Source organism: Rhynchophorus ferrugineus, unplaced genomic scaffold (assembly GCF_030347505.1).
Source record: "Rhynchophorus ferrugineus isolate W39M unplaced genomic scaffold, kcgeb_rfMv2 rfM621, whole genome shotgun sequence".
NCBI lineage: Eukaryota > Metazoa > Arthropoda > Insecta > Coleoptera > Curculionidae > Rhynchophorus > Rhynchophorus ferrugineus.
Genome location: NW_027473198.1, coordinates 2,612 through 9,859, shown reverse-complemented (window position 1 = coordinate 9,859; position 7,248 = coordinate 2,612). Strand labels below are relative to the sequence as shown.

Below are 7,248 nucleotides of genomic sequence, written 5' to 3'. Positions count from 1 at the left end.
TAAAAGAAAGAATATTTATATAATTTATTTATTATCTTATTATTACTTAAATGATTATTTTCTAGATAGAGCCGTAACTAATTAGGGAACCGATCGATCGATACTCTAAAACAGTAATAAAGGAATATTCAGTACAGATCAGATTATTTATAAATTTTCTAGTTAATATTTATTCTTTAATAAGAACGCGTATTCTAACTTCTTTTTTATACGATTTTGTTGGCCCTGAAAAGGACCGATATTAAAGGGCGTATGCAAAACTTTAAACGGTTTGCGTTATCTATTTGGTTTTGCTGTCTGTCTTTTTAGGCAATAATACTGCTTGAATGTTAGGCAAGACGCCGCCCTGGGCAATAGTAACGCCAGATAACAGTTTATTCAATTCCTCGTCGTTTCTGATGGCCAATTGTAAATGCCTAGGGATAATCCTTGTTTTCTTGTTGTCTCTAGCGGCGTTACCCGCCAACTCGAGAACTTCGGCCGCCAGATATTCCATTACGGCAGCTAAGTAAACGGGAGCACCGGCCCCTACGCGTTCGGCATAATTTCCTTTCCTTAGAAGTCGGTGAATACGACCGACAGGAAATTGTAATCCCGCACGATTGGAACGAGACTTCGCCTTTCCCTTCACTTTTCCGCCTTTACCACGTCCGGACATGTTAATCTCGATCGTTGTTAGATACTGCTCACCTTTAAATCAAAAACGGTACTGGAAATTTCTTACAGATCGGCCTGGAATTTTGTCCGCGAGCCAAACTCGTTATATCATACGCGACCAATCAGACTCTAACTCGGGCTATGGGCGGGGCTTAGAAGTGTTCCTTCGAATGTTATAAGTTCTAGAATTAAAGGCATTTTTTTAGTTAAGTACTCTTTGAGGTACGTGAGACGTCGGGATTTTTATTTCGAAATGCCACCGAAGACAAGCGGTAAGGCGGCCAAGAAAGCCGGAAAAGCCCAGAAAAATATCTCTAAGAGCGACAAGAAAAAGAAGCGCAGGAGGAAGGAAAGCTATGCGATTTACATATACAAAGTTTTAAAGCAGGTTCATCCCGATACGGGTATCTCCAGCAAGGCCATGTCGATCATGAATTCTTTCGTGAACGATATATTCGAAAGGATAGCCGCCGAAGCGTCGCGTCTCGCCCATTACAATAAGAGATCAACGATCACGAGCAGAGAAATCCAAACCGCCGTTAGGTTATTGTTACCCGGTGAGTTGGCTAAGCACGCCGTTAGCGAAGGTACCAAAGCAGTCACCAAATATACCAGTTCTAAGTAAATTAATTCACATACCTATGTGTGTTTCAATATACTACTTACCTGCAAAATCGGTTCTTTTCAGAACCACAATTGGATATACATTTTAAAAAATGAAATGTTAAACAGTAGCTGACATTTTATAAAAACAGAATTTTCAGATATATATATATATATTGTAGTTATTGTATTGAATTATATTATATCATTATAATCTGTTATATAGTAAGTATATAGAATAAGTTTTGTAAAAATGGTACGGCCCGAGATTGTTATTTAAAAATAAGGTAAAGTATTTCTGGAGTGACTTCGAAAATATGTGTATTCATTTTTATTACGTTTATGACTATATGATAATTAATTTATTTTTCCTAACTGTGGCTAATTGTGGATTGTGGCTAATTTCTACACGATAAGTATTAATCACGGGAACGTCTCGAAATGAACAAATAGGAACTGTAATTAATCAAGAATTTAGAATGGAACTATCGTCCTAATATAATGAGGATCGTCAAAGAGAAGATACTTTTTTTTTCGTTTACTAGGTTGACCTTGCTTGGGGACAGTGGAACTCAGTGGAAAATCGCTGATGGTGGGTGAGGAGGATAGGCCTGTGGTCAGAATCGATATCTTGGAGTACTTGCAGGTCAGAGGCTTGATTCGAATTTTGATAGATAAAAAAGTCAATTATTGTCGGTCGATTGGAGGAGTAGTGAGTTGGTTCGCTTGGAGCAATAAGCCCAAGTTCCAACTCATCTATTATCCCGGCCGATAGTAATTCTTCCAATAGCTGTGTGGTTGATGGCGTTGAAAATGGCCTGAAAATCTCCTTGGTCATCTGAATATGTTCCGAAGAGTATTTCGCCAATGGAGATCGGGTTCGTGTTCTAGTGGAATCCAGACCAGCCAGACGACTGTTATCTTGAGTTCCCCGTACATGAGTGGGGGGAGGAATTGGTCTTTTGGGTTTGGTTGTTTTTGGAGTAGGTCGGCACTTGCATCCCGAGTAATTTGCGGTGTATGGTTCTCAACAGTTGGTGCATTTCGGCGGGGAATTTCTGTCTTTGGGACTTGACGTAGGCCGGAGTGGCTTTACAGTTGGCCGATGAATGACCGTAGAATTGGCAGTTAAAACGTTGAACGCGCCTGCCGTTGCCGCGCTGGGCTTGGACTTTTACCACCTGATTCATTAGGCGGTCGACCGCGAAGATACGGCGTTCCTCTCGAGGAACCGACCAACATGGATTGGATTGAAACCGAGCTTCATGAGCGCGGTTCGGACTTCGAGTTACCATTACGTCGAGAGAGAAATATAATATATTAGCTGACCCCGCAGACACTCCGTACCCTGTACTCAATGGATAAATAAAGGATTCATTCTATCAAATTCTTCGTTCAAATCACTTTCGAATCATCCTTAGGAACATTCTGATATCGGAAAACCTTATCCGTAGTCGATAAACGATATCTAACGGATGAATTATAGAAAATGGCCAATAAGCGGCAAATATCCGATCGTAAGGGTGCACCATCGTTTCGGCGAATCATTCTTTTGGAATCTTACGTTCTACAAGCAAAACATTTATTCATAGGTATATACCGATAATAACGAACGGGCCGACGTAACAACCTAAAATGTCCTGAAATACGTGAGAACAGTTTTACTCCGATCGCCGTATCGATATGTGACAGTATCCATCCTATGAAGGATCTTTACATTCTACTAGCATAATTTTATGGATCGGAATTTTCCGACTTTTAAAGAACGTGATCGGCAGTCTAGAAACGGCCTGAGGACGTATTAACACGAGAGGTTAAAATTATTGCTTTAGAAGTTCACGTTGTCTAAAGCTAAAGTTTATTCATCGGAACATTCCGATAATAACGAGAACGGGCAGACGTAAAAACGAAAAATTTGCGCAACGTCCGTATAAACGATCTGTTCTAAAACACCCATACATTTCCGATAGCTGGCGAGAGACCCGCGCTTAAATCGTGTGCGCTTCTACGTGGGGCGATACGAGAGACGGATACGACGGGTCGGGTCGACCGGCGCTGTGACACTTTTACCGAGTGGCTTTTGATCAGCGAAGGTGGTATTACATATTATATGTTAATATATAAGATCCGAACCGTATTTTTTTATTTATCTAAATAAAAAGCGTATTTCGTCGTGTTATTATATATTCGTAACGCTCTCGCGATTTTGTATCGTCGTTTCGTTGTTCTTCCTGGTCGGTTTTTTTCGATATATCGGGAAGCGTACGACGACGACGACGGTATCACTGCGAGATCGCGAATTCGGCGGGAACATTCGGCTTCGTTAGAAGAAGATGATCCACGATTCATATGCGATTGGAATTATTATTTTTATGGACGTATCGGTTTTTCATCGGAACGTTCATAAAACAGCAACACATTTTGCGATAGCTCTCTGCTCTCCGAGCGAGAATAAAATAAAAAATCACGAAACGTTTCTCGTACGAGGTTTCCTTGTCGCTTTATATATTTCTATCTAGCGAAGGGTTCGGAGAGAATGTTTTTCGAGGTCTTATAAACGCCGAACGATATTTTGCGGCATCCAATTTTCGACGTAGTCGACGATCGTCGTCGATAATCGAGATAATTGGGTGCCTAGTCGATCGGTTGTGTATAAAAAAAACAAAAGATGTGTCTAAGATGATGATATCGTTTTGTTTTATTAGACAACTAATATTAAAATGTAAGAGCGTGGCGCCTCGGACCGGTTTTTCCGTCGTCTAGGCGCGCTATCATGCACCTCCTTTTTATTAGTCGTCGATATATATTATATATCGTCGTCTTACGCACACGTTTCTTTATAAGTCAAACTTATAAAATAAACTGTGTCTGTATTTGTTTTATCTGCTTCGTGTCGATAAAATAATAAGAACAGTTCCCTGGTTGATCCTGCCAGTAGTCATATGCTTGTCTCAAAGATTAAGCCATGCATGTCTCAGTACATACCGAATTAAGGTGAAACCGCGAAAGGCTCATTAAATCAGTTATGGTTCCTTAGATCGTACCCACAATTACTTGGATAACTGTGGTAATTCTAGAGCTAATACATGCAAACAGAGCTCCGACCAGAGATGGAAGGAGTGCTTTTATTAGATCAAAACCAATCGGTTTCGGGTTCGCGCTCGTCATCGTACAACTTGGTGACTCTGAATAACTTTAAGCTGATCGCACGGTCTCGCACCGGCGACACATCTTTCAAATGTCTGCCTTATCAACTGTCGATGGTAGGTTCTGCGCCTACCATGGTCGTAACGGGTAACGGGGAATCAGGGTTCGATTCCGGAGAGGGAGCCTGAGAAACGGCTACCACATCCAAGGAAGGCAGCAGGCGCGCAAATTACCCACTCCCGGCACGGGGAGGTAGTGACGAAAAATAACGATACGGGACTCATCCGAGGCCCCGTAATCGGAATGAGTACACTCTAAACCCTTTAACGAGGATCAATTGGAGGGCCAGTCTGGTGCCAGCAGCCGCGGTAATTCCAGCTCCAATAGCGTATATTAAAGTTGTTGCGGTTAAAAAGCTCGTAGTCGAATTTGTGTCTCGCGCCGCCGGTTCATCGTTCGCGGTGTTAACTGGCGTGTTTTTCGCGAGACGTCCTGCCGGTGGGCTTAGTCGTGTCGCGTCGCCGTCGCGCGTGCGTTTCGGCGTGCGTGTTGTGCGCGTCGTGGTTACGACGGCCCAACTCAATCCTGCCGCGGTGCTCTTTACTGAGTGTCGAGGTGGGCCGGCACGTTTACTTTGAACAAATTAGAGTGCTCAAAGCAGGCTAAAATTTCGCCTGAATACTGTATGCATGGAATAATGGAATAGGACCTCGGTTCTATTTTGTTGGTTTTCGGAACCCCGAGGTAATGATTAATAGGAACGGATGGGGGCATTCGTATTGCGACGTTAGAGGTGAAATTCTTGGATCGTCGCAAGACGAACAGAAGCGAAAGCATTTGCCAAAAACGCTTTCATTGATCAAGAACGAAAGTTAGAGGTTCGAAGGCGATCAGATACCGCCCTAGTTCTAACCTTAAACGATGCCAGCTAGCGATCCGTCGACGTTCCCTAATATGACTCGACGGGCAGCTTCCGGGAAACCAAAGCTTTTGGGTTCCGGGGGAAGTATGGTTGCAAAGCTGAAACTTAAAGGAATTGACGGAAGGGCACCACCAGGAGTGGAGCCTGCGGCTTAATTTGACTCAACACGGGAAACCTCACCAGGCCCGGACACCGGAAGGATTGACAGATTGAGAGCTCTTTCTTGATTCGGTGGGTGGTGGTGCATGGCCGTTCTTAGTTGGTGGAGCGATTTGTCTGGTTAATTCCGATAACGAACGAGACTCTAGCCTGCTAACTAGGCGCTTTTTGACATCCTAAAGGCCCGCCGGCCGCGTTGCTTTCGGGTTTCGCGGTTCGTGCGCGGTTTTTACTGTCGGCGTACAAACTATTCTTCTTAGAGGGACAGGCGGCTTCTAGCCGCACGAGATTGAGCAATAACAGGTCTGTGATGCCCTTAGATGTTCTGGGCCGCACGCGCGCTACACTGAAGGAATCAGCGTGTCTTCCCTGGCCGAGCGGCCCGGGTAACCCGCTGAACCTCCTTCGTGCTAGGGATTGGGGCTTGCAATTGTTCCCCATGAACGAGGAATTCCCAGTAAGCGCGAGTCATAAGCTCGCGTTGATTACGTCCCTGCCCTTTGTACACACCGCCCGTCGCTACTACCGATTGAATGATTTAGTGAGGTCTTCGGATCGACACGCGATGGCGTTTCGGCGTCGTCGATGTGTAGGAAAAGATGACCAAACTTGATCATTTAGAGGAAGTAAAAGTCGTAACAAGGTTTCCGTAGGTGAACCTGCGGAAGGATCATTACAGTGTGTTGTTATGCCTATATATATATAATAGGTAAACGTACAAGTCTGTAAAAATCATTGTCGAACGTTAAAGAGCCATCTACGAAGTTCGGAAGTTCCGATCGAATTTCGACGTCGTCAACGTAGCTGTTTTCGGGTACCTATAATATATGGTTTTAAAAGATGTACGCCCGAAAGCGGAGATATATACGATGAAGATGTTGTTATATAGGACGACGAGTAATAATCGTCGGCCTACGACGGATTTCGTTATAAATGGACAAATCGAGCGCAAAATAAAACGATTTTGCCAATTATATTTCTAATCGACGTTTCGATCCTCATATCGACGAACATATACGATGATCGGTAATGTGATTAGTTTACGAAAATCTTATCACCCTTCGTTTGTTTCATTCCAAAAGGGTGAGATTTAGTTTACGAAAATATTGCCAAACTATGATCAGCGTATGCTCTTTTGTTGTCGTACGAGGTGAGACGACGAAAATTTACAACGAACGTCACCATTTCGAGTAGTCTGTCTCCGCTCCTCTCGTTGTGTGTAGTGGAGAAGACGAAAATAAACCGTAAGAGCGTTTTAAAGTCGACGGCGGCTGCGAAAGGGGCGCAAGCGCTGTCTATGACGTGAGCGCGCGTCGTCGTCGTCGTCGTCGTCTTATAATAGAAACGTTTCGATATGCGTTTAAAACCTAACTTAAAAAAAGATTACCCTAAACGGTGGATCACTTGGCTCGTGGGTCGATGAAGAACGCAGCTAATTGCGCGTCAACTTGTGAACTGCAGGACACATGAACATCGACATTTCGAACGCACATTGCGGTCCTGGGATCTCATACCCGGACCACTCCTGGCTGAGGGTCGTATCTCATTTCAAGACTGCTCGGATTTTCTTTGATCTTCGCGATCGACGAGAAATGTCTGAGCGTGCTGAGCGTATAAGCGCGATTCGATCGCGACGTTCTAAAACGTGACAGCGGACCCGTACGTGTGACCTAACTCTCTCGTACGGGTCGTACGAATATGAAAGGGATGAGACGTGTTTAAAACGGTCGTTCGCACGTTTTTGTGATAAACGTAGCGCG

General features: G+C 43.8%; 2 non-coding genes across 2 annotated transcripts; both read left to right on the top strand.

Moving 5' to 3' along the window:
- Positions 1-4,175: 4,175 nt before the first annotated feature.
- On the top strand, positions 4,176-6,164 carry LOC143206270 (small subunit ribosomal RNA). Its single transcript, XR_013008254.1, has one exon. It is a non-coding gene; the product is annotated as a small subunit ribosomal RNA (ribosomal RNA).
- Positions 6,165-6,872: 708 nt separating this feature from the next.
- On the top strand, positions 6,873-7,027 carry LOC143206269 (5.8S ribosomal RNA). The gene has a single exon (XR_013008253.1). It is a non-coding gene; the product is annotated as a 5.8S ribosomal RNA (ribosomal RNA).
- Positions 7,028-7,248: the final 221 nt, after the last annotated feature.